Below are 19,904 nucleotides of genomic sequence, written 5' to 3' on the forward strand. Positions count from 1 at the left end.
TTATGATGTTCAACAAGAGTTTTATAGGCTACGTGTAGTCTTTAAAGTTACCCACTAAGATTGCATTTTATGACTCATCTCATCATTTCTATATGGCTTATATCATCATTTGTTCCTCACTAACATATAAAGTAAGGAAACCCTAAAGTTTTAAGAGAAACTGTGCAGTTAACAAAGTCTTAACTCTTCACTCTGCTTCTTTACACTAAGACTTTGCAACATCTCATTAGTAATGTTTCTATAAACTCTGAAGTGTACATTTTAGTAGCATATGTTTGCTACCATAACTCTTAAATATTTATAGAAAAGTTGTATAACCTGACAAACAGTCCTAATTTTGGCCTATATAAACAAATTCCCAAAATTAAATATATTTAAAACTTTTAACAAACCTTAACACTTGCCACAGTGTTCATTATGACAGGTGCCTTGTACAGAATAATTGAATTCGTCCTCCTACACATCTCTTTTTTTATTTTTATTTTTTGCGAACATACTGTACAGAGGGGTTACAATTACACGGGCAAGATAATGAGTACATTTCTTATCAAGCATTGCAGCCTCCTCCTTTGTTTACCCTTCACATCCCTTCCCAGCCTTCCCCTGTCCCCCCATCCAATACCCCCCCATCCTACACATCTCTTGAACAACAATATCTGGGATTATTTTGTTTTTGAAATGTTAATCTTGTCTATTCTTAAATGTGTGCTTATATAAGAAGTACATGGTTCTAAAATTTCATGAGAAATCTTCAAAACTTACTTTTCTTTGAATTGTCTAGTTTAAGAAAATCAATTACACTTTATATATAAAAAATTCTCTGTGCTCAATTCAGCAGCACATTCACTAAAATTGGAACAATACAGAGAAGATTAACATGGCCCCTGTGCAAGGTTGACACGCAAATTCTTGAATCATTCCATATTTTTACAAGTAAAGATGCTGGAGAGGATGTGGCCACAAGGGAACCTTACTTGATTCTTGGTGGGAGTGTTAACTTGTTCAACCACTTTGGAAAGCAGTATGGAGGCTGGTCAAAAGACTCCATATAAAGCTCCTTTATGACCCAGCAATCACAATTCTAGGGATTTACCCAAATGATCACAAAGAAGACCATACTAAAACTACCAGCACAACGATGCTAACTGCAGCATTATTTACAATAGCTAAGATATGGAGCTCACCTCTATGGCACACAGAAGATGAATGCACCATGAAAATGTGGTGTATATACACAATTAAATTTTATGCCTCCATCAGAAAGAATGACATCACCCAATTTGTTAAGGATTGGAAAGACTTGGGAAAAAAATTTAATAAGTGAAGTAAGCCAAGTCAAAAGAAACATAGGTCCCATGGTTTCCCTTATTTTCAACAGCTAATATATGTCTGGGATAAGCAGAATAGATCATAAGCTATGTGCATATCAGATAAAATGATATTACAGGAAATGAACCAGACGTGTTTTTTGTTGTTTCTTGCTATTGTTTTTAAGATACTTATAATTCGTGATGTGATTTTTTTTATTCCTTTATATGTTCCTCCCCTACGCTCTAACCTCTGTTTTCACTGTATTTGAAGTTGGTGCGCCTACATCCTGTGTTTACATTTCTCAAATTTGGGGAGGGGAAAGGGAAATACAAAATTCTTAAATAGGGATAAATGTTGATATGCACAAAACACTATGGTGAAAAATGAACTTTACAATTTAGGCAGGGGAAGGGGGAGGGGAGTGTATTTGTGGAGGTGGGAGGGAAGGGATGGTGGAAGAAAAAGAAAGGAAGAGGTAACAATTTGTTAGGAAATGTACTCATTATTTGCTCATATAAATATGACACCTCTGTACAGTTATTTTTACAGGTGGACCTATTGCAACATTGAGAAAAACAAGTCCTTATGTTGAAAACGAATTTTACAACTTTGGTGGGGGGGAGTGGGGAGGCTTCGGTGGGAGGCTGGAGAAGGAAGGGAATGGATGGGAAAGGGAAACAAAGGAGGAGGCTACAATGCTTGATAAGAAATGTTATCGTGCCCATGTAATTGTAACCCCTCTGTACAGTATTTTCACAGTAAAAAATAAACAACGTATAAAAATATTCTGATATAGAAGAGTTTATTTCCTTTATTTTACTCAGATAATATCGTTAACAAAGAAATTAATGCAGAACATTGATATGCTGATATGAAGGTATTTTGAATAAATGTGTGTGTGCATACACACATGCATGCACACATGCAAACATGCACATTCTTGTTTATTGGCGTGCTCAGAGTTTGAAATCAGGGCTTCAACGTCTTGCTAGGCCTTTCCTCTCTAGATTGATGAGCTAATATATGAGCTACATCTCCATTCCTGGCTCTTTGCTAGTTCATTATAATTTCTGAAAAATAATCTCATGAATTTATTCCACCCTGAGAGTCTTCCAACAGTTATCCATAGATCTCAGGCTTCTGATTAGATATTCCGAGTAGATAGGATTAGAGGTATGAGCAGCCAGGAAAAGGCTTTCAGAATAATTTTAAAAGTAGAAGAAATTTTACTTGATGGGGGCCTGTTTTATCATCTCCTACTGTTAAAGCATTTTGGAGTGATTATATGTGAATTTATTTTGTTTTCGGATTCTTAAAAGATAGTAAGTGTTGGGATTTAAAAGTTTCAGTATTTTTTAAAAAAGGATACTGGAGCTGTGGGCCAAAAGAAATTTGACTCTCTTTGGACTTCAATTTATAAACTCAGCTCTGTGCATGATAACCCAATGTCACCAACACAGTCTGTGTTGGTGTTGAAGACAAAATGTGACAGAAAACAATCACTATAGGCAATATTTGGTATGCTATTATTTCTTGGACAATATGAATATTGAATTGAGAGTGTAAGAGAATGGAGAGATTTTACCTATATTTTTTGTAATGTTAAAAGGCTTTTGTAGACTGTGACTCATTTCCTTCCTCACTGTGTGTCTTTGGGCCATGCAATTCGTGACTTTAATTAAAATTTTTCCCAACACTAAAATGATAATAACATTAGCATTATAGCAAATATTATCTTAAGAATTGAGAGAAATAAAACTTGCAAAATACTTAACATAAACTTTTATGAACGAGCTTTGAGTTTAGCCAAAAATTTTTAATACTAACTAGAATGCAATAATATTACAGAAAACATTACAGGTAGTGAGCAACCAGAAGGAATGTGATCCATTGAACATGCTCTGCTTCCAAGGAAGCCAGGTGTACAACTACTCATGCTTTAAATCAAACTGGTTATCTTAGGACTTGGTAGTGTAAAAATATCAAGGACAGAATAATGAAGGAATGTTGTAGACTGAGGTAATGTCCATATGATAATGTGCAAAACTGATAAAAGGTAAAAGTACCTGAGCAGTATATTATGTTTTATATCATTTAAGTTGCAATGCAAAGATAGGGAATACCTAGAACAATGAATTCTTTTTGATATCCTATCATAGGTCCTTAGCAGGATGAACTCTTTCTTCATTCTTTTTTTTTTAATTTTATTTTATGTTATTTGAGAACATACTGTACAGAGGGGCTACAATTACATGGGCAGGATAATGCATACATTTCTTACCAAGCATTGCAGCCTCCTCCTTTGTTTACCCTTCACCTCCCTTCCCCGCCTCCCCCCTCCCCCCACCCAATTATACTCCCCTCCCCCCACCCAATTATACCCCCCTCCCCCCCCCACACCGACATTGTAAAGCTGGTTTTGACATGACATTTTGTACTTCTCATTGTTGCAACAGGTCCACCTGAATCCTTAAACGACTTGTTTGTCCCCATCTCCTCCACATGTTATACTGACATCAAATATAGTGAAAGCGGGGGTTACACTGTGGGGGAGGGACATACAAAGCAACAAAGAAATAATCTTATAAATGCGTTAGAAACACATGCATGAAATAAACGAAAACATTAAAATACATATTTAAGGGTTCATTTTCCTAACATCACATTATCTGACCTTTTCTGCTGGACTCATACCTATACTAGATATTGCAAATAAGGGAAACCATGGGACCTATGCTTCTTTGGGCCTGGCTTACTTCACTTAATATAATTTTTTCCAAACCTTTCCATTTACTAACAAATGGGGAAATGTCATTCTTTCTGATGGAGGCATAGAATTCCATTGTGTATATATACCACATTTTCTTGATCCATTCATCTACTGAGGGGCATCTGGGCTGGTTCCAGATCTTAGCTATGGTAAATAATGCTGCAATAAACATAGTTGTGCTGGTACCTTTAGTGTGGTCTTGTTTGTAAACATTTGGGTAAATGCCCAAAAGTGGGATTGCTGGATCATAGGGGAGATCTATGTGAAGTCTTTTGAGGAACCTCCATACTGCTTTCCAAAGTGGTTGAACAAGTTTACATTCCCACCAACAATGAAGTAAGGTTCCTTTCTGTCCACATCCCCTCCAGCATCTATTGTTGGTAGAGTTCTTGATTTTTGCTGTTCTAACTGGAGTGAGGTGATATCTCAATGTTGTTTTGATTTCTTTCTTCATTCTTGTAGAAGCAATATCAGATGAGAGGAACTGTATTTTTTGTTTGCTTCCTTCAATTTATTCTTCAATTTGAAATCTAAACTACTTGAGACTGAAAAAAAAACAAGGGAAATTAGACACGCAGGCTTTGGAAAGAACAATCAACATAAAATAAATAAAATACATATAGCCTTATGAAAGGTCTAACTAAATTGAGTTATATAGTCTCAAGCATAAACAGAAAATGATATAAGCAATATCATGTTATTGAAAATTGAAAAATGTAAGGAGTTGCTTAATTTTTTCCTTTCTTCTCCCTTGAATTAATTATTGATTTTTGTATAGAGAGATTAAAGATAACATTAACAAGAAATGATTAAAATTCAAAAGAGATCTGGGAAGATGGTAGGGGAGAAACTGGAGGTTAAACAGGCTCTCTCATAGAAAGCAGTTTAAGTGTTCCAGTGAACAATCCTAAGCAAGAGAATCACAACAAGGGTGCCATCACAGTACAGAGAGTTTGGCCAGAGAGGGAAAATCCAGGGAAGGGGACAGGTCCGTGCACTTGCCAGCAGGCTCATTTACAGTTGTGGTGGTGGCAGTGACAACCGTAGCCACCAAACCTGAAACACAGAGAGTCCTGGACGAGGGCCCCAGATCAGCGGGCTAGGGCATTCTACACAACACCAGCAAGAACTGACAAGGAACAGACATCTTCATCCTGCAGATCGCAGACCAGAGACGACCCAGGAACCAAGACTCTTGTGTGAGTAGAAGCCTGATATCCTCACTCCTTCTAAGGGAGCAGAGGAGGAAAGGCCACCCCACCCCTCCCCACTACTGGAGAGCTCCATCTTTGATACTGATAAAGGCCTGGCTGAACAGCTAGCTCTAACTCAGGCCTTGGAAGAAAACAAGAGGCATTTAGCAGGTCACAGGAACCTGACCTCACCTGCCAGGCTCAGCACCACCCAAGGAAAAGTCATCCAGCCCAGGCAGAGATAGCTCTGCCCTCCTTAAGTGTTGATTTCTTCACTGGGTAAACAGAGCCAGAGGCTGCCCCTCCCTACAGCAGTTTTGACAATCAACTGAAATTCAGTAAACATAAACCCTGAGAATGTCTCCAGGGTAGGCTCTCTAAGTGTCTCAGAAGCTAGCCCCTCAGGGAAACTCTACTGCTTGCTGAAAGGCCTCCACTCTACCCAGAACCAAGAGTCATCAAAGCATCTCCAAACTAGAGGAAACAGCCATCTCACTCTTTTGTGATACTCAAAGCAGATCTCCCTCCCATTGAACTAGACTAGGAGGAGGATCACAAAATTCTGGGTAAAGCAGAACATTTTTCTGCCTGCTCAAACAAACTGACTTAAGAAACCAATCAAGCCACAGGAAAATCAAACAGCACAAGCAGACCAGAGACTCCAACAAGAGACTGGTTACAGACATAAGGGAGATACAGGATATTCCCACCCCCCTCCAAAAAATCAAAGACCTCACTTTTTGTACCTTTTAAAATTTGTTTAAATTTTTTGTTTTCATTTTTAATTTAAAAATATTGTTTGCTGTTAACCTTTCTTTTTGTCCTCTTACACTTTTTATTCTTGGGGAATATCTGTGTGTGTGTGTGTGTGTGTGTGTGTGTGTGTGTGTGTGTGTGTGTGTGTGTGTGTGTGTGTGTGTGTTAGCTCTACTGAACTTTTGATCCTATTTTTCTTTCTCATTCTTTTCACTTTTTTTCCTCTTTCGTTTTTTTTGGGTGACTTAATTGCTGTTATGCTCATCCTCAGATATACGAATAGTCGATTATTAGACCTTATCCGCCATTATGTACACAATCCAGAAATTTATTACTCAATTCAAAACTTCTTTGACTCAAGTTTCTTAATAGCAGTACTACCTCTTTATACCTATATAATATTTTCAGCATTTTTTTACTTTTTTGCATCTCCTTTCTATCCCTCCCCTTCTCTCATCCTATCCCTGTTCTTCTGTGAAAATTACATTGTTATATTTGCATAAATTTTAAGTGTTTCACTTAATAGATTTTAATATTTGTTTTTCTATTCTTTCTTGGCTCTTTTTTCTTTTTCTTATTTCTTCTTTTTTTTTCTCTCTCTACTATCATTCTATCCAAACTATTTCCCTTATTGAGATTAGGACTTAGTTAATTTAACTCTCCTTTTACCTTTCCACATCCCTCTATTCCTATTTTTAGCCACATCTCTCCCTAAACCTAATAATTTCTGGTATGCCAAATTATTCTTTACTTTTCATAGCCCATTAGTACATAGTTGTTTGATATTGAATAGATATATCTGTTGAACTAGATTCTATCTGCAGACTTTTGACTGTGCAACTACAGACTTTGGATGATGCTTGTCTTAAGATAGTGTTCTAGCACAAAAATGGTGTTACTTTCATCCCAATTTGGCAGAACAAGCAGAAAAACACAAGAAAAATGTCAAGTCCCGGTATCTCAATTCCCACTCATCATAATCAGGGGACAGAACAGATAATGAATAATCCAGGGGAGAGCTCCCCAAAAGCTATACAAACACTACTGGTATACATGGTAAATGAAAAAATTGAAAACCTGCAAAGGACTCAGTGTGAGCATGATAGGGAAAGAGAGGAGGCAAACCAAAGGTCAATACAGGAATATCATGAGCTTGAGGAACTTACTCAAAGATTGACACAGGAATTTCATGAGCAGATTGAGAACACTCAAAGAGAAAAACAGGAATGGCATGAGCAGGCTGAGTCCAGTCAAAGAGATAGACATGAATTGCGTGAGCTGACTGAGAATAGACAAAGAGAAAGTCAGGAATTGCATAAACGTGAGCTAGCTAATCAAAGAGTAATACAGGAATTGAGAGAGCGGGATGAAATAGACAAAGATCTTTAGAAGCATTTATGGAATCCATAAACAGAGAGCTGAAAGAAGTCAGGGAGACCACAAAGGGAATGCTGAATGGAACCCAACAGAAGTAATGGGAGTCCAAGGAAACCATAACCAATCAACTAAGTGATTTGAGAATAAACACTGAATACCAAATTAAGGAAGCAAAGAAGTTCATAGAAGATCTAAAACAAAGCTCCAACAAAGAATTTGAAGCGATCAAAACCGACCAATTAGAAAGAAAAAAAATAAAAAACAAAGTAGAAACTCTTGACAGTAGGTTAGACCGTGCAGAAGATCGAATCTCGGGGATTGGAGACAGCCTAGATTATTATAGACAAAGAACGTACAAACATCAAGACAAATGCAAGAAATATGACAGATCTATTCAACATTTAGAAGACACCATAAGGAGGCCTAATCTGAGGATAATGGGTGTCGTGGAACACTTACAGAGAGAAGTTAATGGTCTAGGAAATTTGTTTAACAGGAACCTGGCAGAGAACTTACCAAACATGCAAAAAGATAGGCCTATTCAGATACAAGAAGCTTTTGGAACTCCAACTAGACCAGATCAGAACAGGACATCCCACCGTCACATTATAATCCACACAGGATCAATTCAGACCAAGGAAAAGATCCTTAAAGCTGTGAAGGAGAAAAGATCAATCACCCATAAAGGGAAACCAATTAGAATCACCTCAGATTTCTCAGCAGAGACAATCAAAGCAAGAAGAGCCTGGGATAAGGTATGCCATGCCCTAAAGACAAACAACTATCAACCAAGAATACTATTCACATCTAAAGTCTCCTTCATTACTGAAGGTCAAATAAAAACCTTTCATACAAAGAAAAATTGAAACTATATCTCTGTCAAACCAGGCCTACAAAAGATTCTTAAAGATGTCCTACACATAGCAAACCAAGAAGACCACAATAAAGGCCAAGAAACTGTACCTAAACTGAGTATCCAAGAACCGTAGGAAGAACCCAATTGGCCCAGCTTCCAAGATGGTGGATAAAATGACAGGAACTCCCAAAGACCTCTCAGTCCAATCTCTCAACATTAACGGACTTAACTCTCCAATAAAGCAACATAGACTGCCTAGTTGGATTAAAAAGCAAGATTCTTCTATCTGCTGCCTTCTGGAGTCACATCTTGCCCATAAAAACAAACACATTTTGAATGTGAAATGCTGGAACAAAATATACCAAGCAAATGGCCCCCATAAACAGGCAGGTGTTGCAAGCCTCATGTCAGATAAAATAGACTTCAAATTAAAATCAATGAGAAGAGATAAGGAAGCTCGCTATATACTAATTACGGGATCCCTCCTTCAGGAGGATATTACAATTCTAAATATCTATTTTCCAAACAACGGAGCACACAAATTTATCCAAGAAAAACTACTTTCCCTCAAATCTCACATAGATACAATGACATTGATTGTTGGGAACTTGACACACCACTCTCCCCACTAGATAGATGAACTCGGCAAAAATTCAACTGAGAAACAGCAGATCTAAACAACTGCATAGATCAACAAGATTTCACAAACATCTACCGAATATTTCACTCAGCAGCATCAGAATACACGTTCTTCTCAGCAGCACATGGAACATTTTCCAAAATAGACCACTTTTTAGGTCACAAAGCAAACCTGTCCAAATTCAGAAACATTGAAATTATACCTTGCATTCTCTCAGACCACAAGGGAATAAAATTAGAACTCAAAACCAAAAGCCACCAAAGAAAGTCCTGTAACTCATGGAGGCTGAACAACACACTGCTGAATTATGAGTCGGTGGTGGAAGAAATTAGAAAGGTAATCCAAATGTTCATGTTATTCAAAACAGCTCCTCTGGGACACAGTAAAGGCATTACTCAGAAGCAAGTTTATAGCTCTGAGATGCTATATCAACAAATTGGAACCAACAATTTAATGAGACATCTGAGCCTCCTTGAAAAAGAGCAGCAAGATAAACCCCAATCCAGTAGGTGGAAAGAAATGATTAAAATTAAATCAGAAATAAATTAATTAGAATCCAAAAAAATGGAAAGAATCAACAAAACAAAGAGTGGGTTATTCGAAAAATTAAAAAAAATTGATAACCCCTTAGTAAATCTTATCAGAAAAAAGAAGAGAATACATTCAAATAAATAAACTCAGAGATGAGAATGGTAACATCACCACAGAAACAACTGAGATTCAGAACATTATAAGGGAATAATCCTCAAAACTTCATGCTAATAAATTTGATAACTTGGCAGAGACGGAACTCTTCCTACCATGTATTGACATGTTGAAACTAAACCAAGATGAGTTAAACCACCTGAACTGGCCCATTTCAAGCATTGAAATAGAAAGAGCAATAAGAGACCTCCCATCTAAGAAAAGTCCAAGACCAGATGGTTTTACAGTGGAATTCTACAAGTCCTTCAGAGCAGAGCTCACACCAATAATCCTTCAGCTCTTCAATAAAATTTGAAGAGAAAGTTCACTACCGAGCTGATTCTATGAAGCCATCATAACCCTCATCCCAAAACCAGGCAGGGACTCATCAAAGAAATAGTACTATAGACCCATTTCTTTGATGAACATTGATGCAAAACTTTTCAACAAAATTTTGGCCAATCGATTTCAGCAATTTATCCAAAAAATCATGCACCATGATCAAACAGGATTCATTTCAGGAATGCAAAGCTGGCTCAATATACACAAATCAATTAATATAATTCATAAATCAACTGAAGCAAGGATAAGAACCCCATGGTTTTCTCAATAGATGCAGAAAAAGCATTTGACAAGATCCAAAACCCCTTTATAATGAAGGTTCTGAAAAAAATTAGGAATCTATGGAACATTCCTCAATACAATAAAGGCTGTATATGACAAGCCTACGGCCAGCATTATACTTAATGGTGAAAAACTGAAGCCATTCCCTCTTAACTCAGGAATGAGACAAGGATGTTCACTCTCTCCACTTCTCTTCAATCCAGTATTAGAATGCCTAGCTACAGCCATAAGACAAGATATAAACCTAAAGGGGATCCCAATAGGGAAGGAAAAGGAAAACTCACCCTCTTTGCAGATGATATGTTATTGTACTTAAAGAATCTCAAAGACTCCACTCCCAAATTTCTCAAGTTGATTCAAAACTTTGGCAAAGTAGCAGGGTATAAAATTAACCCTCAAAAATCAATGGCTTTTCTGTTTATCAACAATGAGAAAAATGTGGCTGAAATTAGGAAAGAAACTCCATTCATAATAGGCCTCCAAAAATAAATAGGAATTAAATTAACCAAAAAGTGAAGGACCTCTATGATGAAAAATTTAAAAACCTGAAAAAGGAAATCAAAACAGAACTTAGAAAGTAGCATAAACTCCCATGATCTTGGATCGGAACAATCAACATCATGAAAATGGCAATACTTCCCAAGACTGCCTACAAATTCAATGCGAAATTTATCAATATTCCAACCTCCTTCTTCAAGAAAATGGAAGCGGCAATCGAAAATTTCATATGGAACAATAAAAGATGCTAAATAGCGAAAATGATCCCTAACAGAAAGCACAGGGCTAGAGGAATGTCAATACCAGATTTCAAACACTACTACAAAGCCATAATAATCAAAAAAGCTTGGAACTGGCACAAGAACAGACTTTTCTGAAGCCGCTGAACCTTCATTCCACTCATACTACCTGCTCTACACCACACTTCAGGACCTTTGCCCATGCTGTACCTTATGCCTGAGGCTCTTTATCCTTTATCCACATCTCGGTACTCCTGTGGAATTTTGGCCCTGGTTATATCACCTCCTGGAGGAAGTCTTTCCTTCCCTTCTCCCGCTTTTTTTTATATTCAGTTGCTAGAGATGGAACTTGTGCAGGCTGTTGGCAAATGCTCTATATTGGTGTGTGTGTGTGTGTGTGTGTGTGTGTGTGTGTGTGTGTGTGTGTGTGTGTGTGTGTGTGTGTGTGTGTGTGTGTGTGTGTTCTGGGGTTTGAATTCAAGGCCGGGACGGTATCCCTGAATTTTTATGCTCAACGCTAGCATTCTACTACTTGAACCACAGGTCTGGCCTCTTGGGTGCTTAATTGGAGGAAAGAGTCTCATATAGACTTTCCTGCCTGCACTGGCTTGCAATTATGATCCTCAGGTCTCAGCCTCCTGAGTAGCTGAGATTACAGGGATGAGCCACCAGTACCTTCCCTCTACCTCTTACCTATAACCTCAGTCTTCCTGAGTCCCAGAAGAGTATGTCTCACCAAGATCACTTTTTTTGTTTTGTCAGTGTTGGGGTTTGAACTCAGAGTGTGGGCATGTTCTTGAGCTGCTTTTGCTCAAGGCTACATTCTATCACTTAAGACACAGTGCCACTTTTGGCTTTTTCTTTTTATGTGGTACTGAGGATTCGAACCCAGGGAGTCATGCTTGCTAGGTAAGCACTCTACCACTAAGCCACATTCGCAGCTAAGGCTTACCTCTAACAGGAGCTATGAGGGTGGGATTTATTTGTGTACTGTTTTCAACAAAGAAATCACTGGCAATTTCATATCTTTGCCAGGATTTGGGACCAGCCTGTGACTAGGCAATGAGAAATGATGAATGAATGATAGCCACGAGGCCCCAGAGATCTAGGCTTACATCCTACAGAGGGATAGGGAATATGGAGCCAGAACCTTTCACAATTCCTACATCCTAGGAACTGTGCTCTCTCTTGAGGCAGTGGCTGACTGCTAGAAGAAGAAGAAGAAGAAAGTTAATAAAACCAAACCAGTGAGAGAGAAAAATTGAGGAGCAAGGGAAGAGGTGACCTTTCAAAAAAGATATATATCCATACCTGACATATAACTGTAACGTCTGTGTAACTTGCCTTTATAATAATAATACAAAAGAGGGCTGGGAATGTGACTCGGTGGTAGAGCGCTTGCCTTGCATGCCTGAGGCCCTGGGTTTGATTACTCACCACCACATAAGTAAAAAGAAAAAAGCAGGAAGTGGCATTGTGGCTCAAGTGGTAGAGTGCTAGCCTTGAGCTGAAGAGCTGAGGGACAGCGCCCAGGCCCAGAGTTCAGGCCCCATGACCGGACCCAAAAAATAATAATAATACAAAAGAAAAAACAGAAATATGTTGCTGGTGGCAAAACTCAAATGGAAGATCAGATTAATATGTATTTCCCCTTCAAAAATGGCTCTTCTCATGACTTGTGCTGTCCCTAGCTTATGAAAGGGGTTGCAAAGAGTTAAAGAGAGAGAAAGGTAATCTGTCAGGCACAAAACTGTACTTGCAAAGAGCAGTACTTGCTAGAACAAATGTTGACTAGACCACATGATGCCTCCATGTTTTCTGAAGTATACAGAACTAGTTGGGCTTGAATACAGGCTCCACTGTATACTAGCTGGGGATTCAAAATTAACTAAACTCTCTGGATATCAAATTCTTCTCAGGTAGAGTGAGCATAACAATACTTATCTCACGGGATTATGAGATCTGGGTGTCATCAAACATGGAGCGGGTGTATGCAACACCCAAAAACTGCTGGAAGGTATATAAACTGGCATGATATTTACTATATTACTTAACAGTAATACAACATTCCTGTAATCCTACTCACAAAATCGGCTGAAAAAATAGGATTAAGTTTCAAAGTCTGGACAGGAAACTGGATCAGACTCACCTCCAATGACCTCTAAAAAGCTTGAGGTGGAGTTTGGTTCAGATGATAGAGTGCTAGACTGGATCATAAGCCTCAGGAACAGTGCCAGGCCCTGAGTTCAAGCCCTAGGACCTGCACAAGCACTCTCTCTCTCTCTCTCTCTCTCTCTCTCTCTCTCTCTCTCTCTCTCTCTCTCTCTCTCTCTCTCTCTCTCTCTCTCTCTCTCTCAATTTTGTATGTTCCTATACCCCCATTTAACAATACTTTCCCTCTTCCAAGCTCACCAGTTGTTGTTGTTTTGTTTTAAAAGGGACTTGCTGTGTAGCTCAGGCTGTTCTTAAACTAACAATCTACCTGGGTGCTGGAATTACAGGCCTGCCTACTATAATTTGCTTCACTCAATAACGCTATTTGTAACATTTTCGCAGGAAATTCATTCATACTCATGAAGATATATGGCTTAAAGCTGTTCACAGTAATATTCTACTGTACAAAATGCAAATTGTATAGCTGCACATGGTACTGTGCTAACACATGGTAATGCCAGCCAATAATCACGAACCTGACACAGGAGAATAAGGAGGCGAGGAAAGCCTGGTCTGCACTGCAGAACCTGGTCTCCAAAGGAAATAAATTCTATAAATATTAATTTACTATGAAACATACAATCAGTTAAATTTATATAATAATACAAATAGATCATTGTTAATGGAAACAAAATCTTGGCAGGAATTTTAAATACATATGTATGTATATATATTTAAACTTGGAGAAATAAAATTTCAAATGGTATCATCTGCATCTTTCAGTCTACCTGTCACCTATCTATTTACCAACACATTGATTTCTGTTTAGTCTGCAAAATACTGTTCTCTCATATAAGTACACAAAATTGCAAACAAAAAGTACAAAAAATACCTTATCATAAATACAAATGTAGTTTAATCTCTTCCATAATAATTTGGAGAAAAATATGCATTGAGTTAATGGCATTGAATACTACTCAAGAAGGGGAGTCTAGGAGAATGTAGATTTGTGTGTGTGTCTGTGTGTGTCTGTGTGCGCGTGAGCGCGTGCACCCACGCGTGCACACATATGTGTTTTCTATGAGAAAATAATGGAATTAGAATTAGACCTATAATTCTTGTTTGGTCTTTTTGCTCAAAGCTGACACTCTACCACTTGAGCACCATATCTACTTCTGGATTATGGTTTCTTAACTGGAGAAATATCTCAGATTATCTGCATAGGCTGCTTTAAACCTGACCTCTAAATTCAGGAACCACTGGTCAACAGCAACTACGTTAACATTTTTGCATGTTTGAATGAATTTTAAAGTAAGACATATATGTTACTTTTGAAAATGGCCGGAAATAGTAATATAATTAATGTTTAGCAGAGTTTAAAACATACAAACCTGAAAATGGTAAGTAGCTGAGAACAGAATGGAAGAAATCAAAATTTTCTATGACAGTATTCAGTCTGTGCACAGAAATTATTGCATTGATGGAGCCCAAGGCCATCAGATAGCTGAGCTCCAGCTGACTGCAATGCTCATGAGGCCAGCTAGTGCTATTCACAAGAATATGATGTTGTTGGATGACAAGGATCAGCTTCAAGTTCAGAATCTGAAATACATCTATTGATCTAGAAGGGGAAACATACCAGGACAAGAAATGTGATTAACAGTGCTGAATGCAAAAACCATCCAGTCTAAGGAAGACAGAATAACTCTTTCTATATCTGAGAAGAGTATTCTCTCACAAAGAATCCTAAGCCGAATACGGTGGTCCATGTTTGTAATTTCTGAAGTTCGGAGGCAGATTTAGAAGTTAGCTTGAGACCAGCCTAAGTTTTAGGCCAACAGAAAGACACATAGTAAAATGCTATCTTAAAACAACAACAATAACAACCAAAGACCCAATGACTGGGAATGTCATTAGTGGTAGATTGCTGGCCTTCTCGCATGCATGAAGCCCTTTATTTGATTCCTCAGTATGACGTAAGCAGAAAAATTGGAAGGGGTGATGTGGCTCAATTGGTAGTGTGCTAGCCTTGAGGAAATGAAGTTCAAAGAGAGTGCCCAGCCCCTGACTTCAAGCCCCAGCTCTGGCAAAATTTAAAAAACAAAACAAACAAGTGTAAAATGCTGTTTGTTGAAATAAATATGTTGGCCAGACACCGGTGGCTCACACCTGTAATCTTAGCCACTCAGCAGTCTGAGATCTGAAGATCGTGGTTCAAAGCCAGCCTGGACAGGAAAGATCAAGAGACTCCTATCTCCAATAAACCACTAGAAAACTGGAAGTGGCGCTGTAGCTCAAGTGGTAGAGCACTCGCCTTGAGCTGGACATCTGAGGGACAGTGCCGAGGCCCAGAGTTCAAGCCCCATGACCAACAAAAATAAAAAAGGAAATAAATAATTTGAAGAATTCTTTATACTCACTAGAAAATTGTGCTGTTGGGCATTCATAATTAACTTTGTTAGGAAAAAGTAAAATAAATTAATCGAATATTATCTGGCATTGGACAGGACATAGTGAGATCTAAAAATGATTGCTGCCTATGGTTACTGGATACAACAATGTTACAGATACACTTGCCAGATTGTGATTTTTTTAAGTATACAATCGTGGAATTTTTCTTTTGCAAAATAATTTTACTGTCGAGCCCCATTGGCTCACACCTGTAATTCTAACTACTAAGGAGACTGAGAACTGAGGGTCTCTGTTCAAAAGCAGCCCGGGCAGAAAAATCTGTGAGATCCTTATCTCCAACTAAAGGTTCAGAAAATATGAAGTGGCACTGTTGCTCAAGTGGTAGATTGGTAGCCTGGAGCTGAAGATCTAAGGGACCATGTTGAGACCCAGGATTCAAGCCTCACAATTGACAAAAAATTATAATAGTAATAATATTTGTTTTATTTTTACTATTAAGGTGTTATATATAAAGGCTACCATTTCTTAAGTTTGTTTCTTTGCTAAGAAACACATATCCATCTTCATTGCCAACAGCCAGGATTTGGCCATCTGATTTTCCACTGATCTCTGGAGAGGCAATGCGTAATACAAAGCAATACAAACCACTTCTGACTATATTTTTTCTCTGCACATCTTAAAAATCAATGACAACAGAAATAAAAATCCTTAAATTTAAAACCTTCTTCTAGAGAAGTTATAGAAATCCTGAGAACAAGTATTTTAAGAATAAGTCCAGACAGCTTGAAATCAGGGCCTGGGTTCTGTCTCTGAGATTTATTACTCAAGACTAGTGCTGCCATTTTGCACCTCAGTGCCACTTCAAGTTTTCTCGTGGCTAATTGAACAGAAAAGTCTCACCAACTTTCCTCTCCAACCTGGCTTTGAACTAGGATCTAGAGATCTCAGCCCTCTGAGTAGCTAGGATTATAGCCATGAGCCCCTGCCACCTGGCTAGAATAATTGCTTACCTGGGACAGAGGTCAGTTAGTATTAAATATCAATCATGATTAACTTTGTAAACTAAACTTAACTGAAATGCCTTGCATTAGAAATAAGGAATCAAATGTTTAGGTGGGTTACAAAGTTCTTACCAAATCTATATATTTCCTTGGTTGTTTTTTTTTCTTCCAAAATTGTGTGCTTTCCAAGAGCACGCCTTATCTTTCCTTGATGGTTTCTTTAGTTTATTTCATACATGCCCACGGCTTCTTCAACTATCATTTATTTATGTGAAGTGCTTGCAAATATCTATTTCAGTCCAAACTTCTTGTATGCATCTCTCATCCATATATTCAACTGCCATAAAAATTGTGAAATATTAATCATCTCTTCTCATTACTGGATATTAATATGTAAGTAAAATTTCAGAAAACAAAAATAATATCAATAAATATAACATGATTCTAATAGTAATCCTAAACATAAATACAACGTTGATTATTTTATGAGCAATTTGATAAAAACATCAAGGAAAAGAAATCAAGTTTTTTTGAGTGCTGATATTATGGTTTAAAATCTGGACCTTACCTTCTCACTTAAACTTTTTCCCTCAAGGGTAGTGCTCTGTATTTGAACCACAGTTCCCCTTCCAATTTTATTTGGGGGATTATATAGAGATAAGAATTTCATGGAATAAAAAATATTGTGTCCCTATCTTGGGGTTCATTTCACATAATATCCTCTTATATGGTTATATACTACCATGTTCTAGTTACTGCAAGTAAGGTTAACCATTGGACGTATGGTTATTTAAGCTTGGCTTATTTCACTTAATATAATTGTTTCTGTGTCTTTCCATTTCCAATCAAATGGGGTGATGTCATTCTCTCTTATGGAGGCAAAGAATTCTAGTGTGTGTGTGGGGGTGTGGGTGTGGGTGTGGGTGTGTGTTTGTGGGTGTGTGTATCATATTTTCTTATCCATTCATCTACTGAGGGTCATCTGGGTTGTTTCCATATCTTAGCTGTTGTAACTAATGGTCTTGTGTGTGATCATTTGGGAAATGGCCAAAAGTGGGTTTGCTGGGTCATAGGAGAGCTCTAAATGGAGGCTTGGAAAAAATTATAGTAAGTGAAGTAAGCCAGACCCAAAGAAACATAGGTCTTATGGTTTCCCTTATTTGCAATAACTAGTATATGTCTGGTACTAGCATAAAAGTCCAAAAGCTATGTAGATATGACCAGATAAGATGATGTTAAGCGATATGAACACCAAGATAGGGTTTATTATCTATCATGTGATGTTTTTTGTATGTTACTCCCCCACGGATAACCCCTGTTTTCACTGTTTTTAATGTTGGTGCCCTGCATCTTATATACACACTTCTCTAGATTGGGGAGAGGAATGGAAAAAACAAAATGTTTAGATAGGGATACAGGCCAACCCATTGTAACAATGAAATGCAGAAGACACTATGTTGAGAAAGGAAGTTCACAATTTAGGCTGGGAACTGGGGAAGGGAGGAGAGGGGGAGTGTAGTTGTGGAGGTGGGAGGGAAGAAGGGTAGGGAAAAACAAAGGAGGAGGTAACAATCTTGATAGAAAATATACTCATTACCTTGCTCATGTAACTATAATCCCCTCTATACAGTATTTTTACAGTAAAAAACTCTTTTAAAAAACAGAAGGTGTCATGTACACCAAGTATAGTAGCCCAAACCTGTAATCCCAGCTGATTGGGAAGCAGAAATTACAAGGATCATGGTCTAAGGCTAGGACAGAGAAAAAAACTGCCAAGACAGCCATTTCAACAAATGCGCTTGCCATCGGGGTTCACATCTATAATCCTAGTTAATTATGTGGGAGACATAGGTAGCAAAGTCTCAGTTAATCTAAGATCACACCTGGGCAAAAAGCTCAAGACCTCAAGTACATAAAATAGACTATAAGTATGACCAAAGTAGTTGAGCTGCTTAGTGCTATACAACCAAAGTCCTGTCTAGCAAGCAGAGAACCCCTGAATAGAACCCTAGTAATATTCCTCTCTTCCACCAAAAATACTAAATAACTTTATCCTATTTGCACATCTAATTTCAAAGCCACTGACAGATCAGAGATGGTGACATTCTCTTTAAAATTATATATTCAAAAGAGACAGTTATTTAGGTTTTGAAAAAAAATGAAAAGGAAGGAAAATGAATGTGATTTTTGTTAGCTCCAAAATTCTTGAAAACATAAAAAACACTCAGGTATATAATAAATATCCATATGTGTGTGTATGTCCATGTATGTTATATATATATATATATATATATATATATATATATATATATATATATATACAAACAAGTGGTTCATTTCTTTTCTGTGTAACAAATGGTCAATGAATCTGTACAATCACTACTCAAAGGCATAAATACACAAAAAGAATGAGCAGAGAATTCATATTCACGAATCTATGGCTAGCCGATCAACATGAAAATATTTTACATCAGTTTGCATGTGTCAGTTACTGCAGTACAGGAACAGTATGATGACAATGCGATACCAGGCAGATGAAATGAGAAATGAGAGACACAAATAGTACAATATTCTTTCTGATGGGTAAGTAGAATTTCCAGTGTGTGTGTGTGTGTGTGTGTGTGTGTGTGTGTGTGTGTGTGTGTGTGTGTGTGTGTGTGTGTGTGTGTGTGTGTGTGTGTGTGTGTGTGTGTTACATATTGTTAATTCATTTCTCTCTTGAGGGACATTTGGGCTTATTCAGTAAGCATGGTTGTGCTGAAACCTTTACTATATCCTGGTTTGTAATCTTTTGGGTAAATGCCCAGGAGTAGAGTTGCTGTATCATATGAAAATGGGTATTCAAAAGAGCGGTGAATGGGGAAAAGGTAGAAGTATGAACAGGAGAAAAGGGGGAAAATGCAAAGAGGAATCTAGTAAATATCCTACAAAATTAAGAGGAGTGAAGGAAGAGGTCCATAAGGAGTGATGGATGAGAATGTGCAAAGGATTGGCATTGATAAAGATATATTGCATGCATAAACTGCTTTGTTTAATGACAGCTCCTTTGTTACTTAAAATAATAATTTAAAAATCATGTCCCTAAAATGTTGTGCAATTAAAAGCAAAGCATAAAAATCTGTTCAGATCATCTCCAGGGTCTATAAATCTTTTTTGGTTAGGATAAATTTTAGAACAACAGTAATGATACATATCATCTGAAGAAAATTTAATGATTTCCAGCTATTTAAAATAATCATTTTTGTAGATGTGGCTCAAGTGGCAGAGTGCTACATAGTGAACAAAGCTGTGAGATATTGAATTCAAGTCTTGATCTCAAACAAAAGTAAAAACATTCAGCAAAAGTCAGGCACATTCCTGGGCACTGGTAGCTCATGCTTTTAATCCTA

At 37.6% G+C, this 19,904-nt stretch overlaps 1 non-coding gene across 1 annotated transcript; it reads left to right on the forward strand.

Annotated features, from left to right (window-relative positions):
* The first annotated feature begins 822 nt into the window (after positions 1-822).
* Positions 823-929, forward strand: LOC138803620 (U6 spliceosomal RNA). Its single transcript, XR_011364990.1, has one exon. It is a non-coding gene; the product is annotated as a U6 spliceosomal RNA (small nuclear RNA).
* Positions 930-19,904: the final 18,975 nt, after the last annotated feature.

The sequence above is a fragment of the Dipodomys merriami genome, unplaced genomic scaffold, assembly GCF_024711535.1.
Source record: "Dipodomys merriami isolate MVZ:Mamm:240054 unplaced genomic scaffold, mDipMer1.0.p SCAF_344, whole genome shotgun sequence".
NCBI classification, from domain to species: domain Eukaryota; kingdom Metazoa; phylum Chordata; class Mammalia; order Rodentia; family Heteromyidae; genus Dipodomys; species Dipodomys merriami.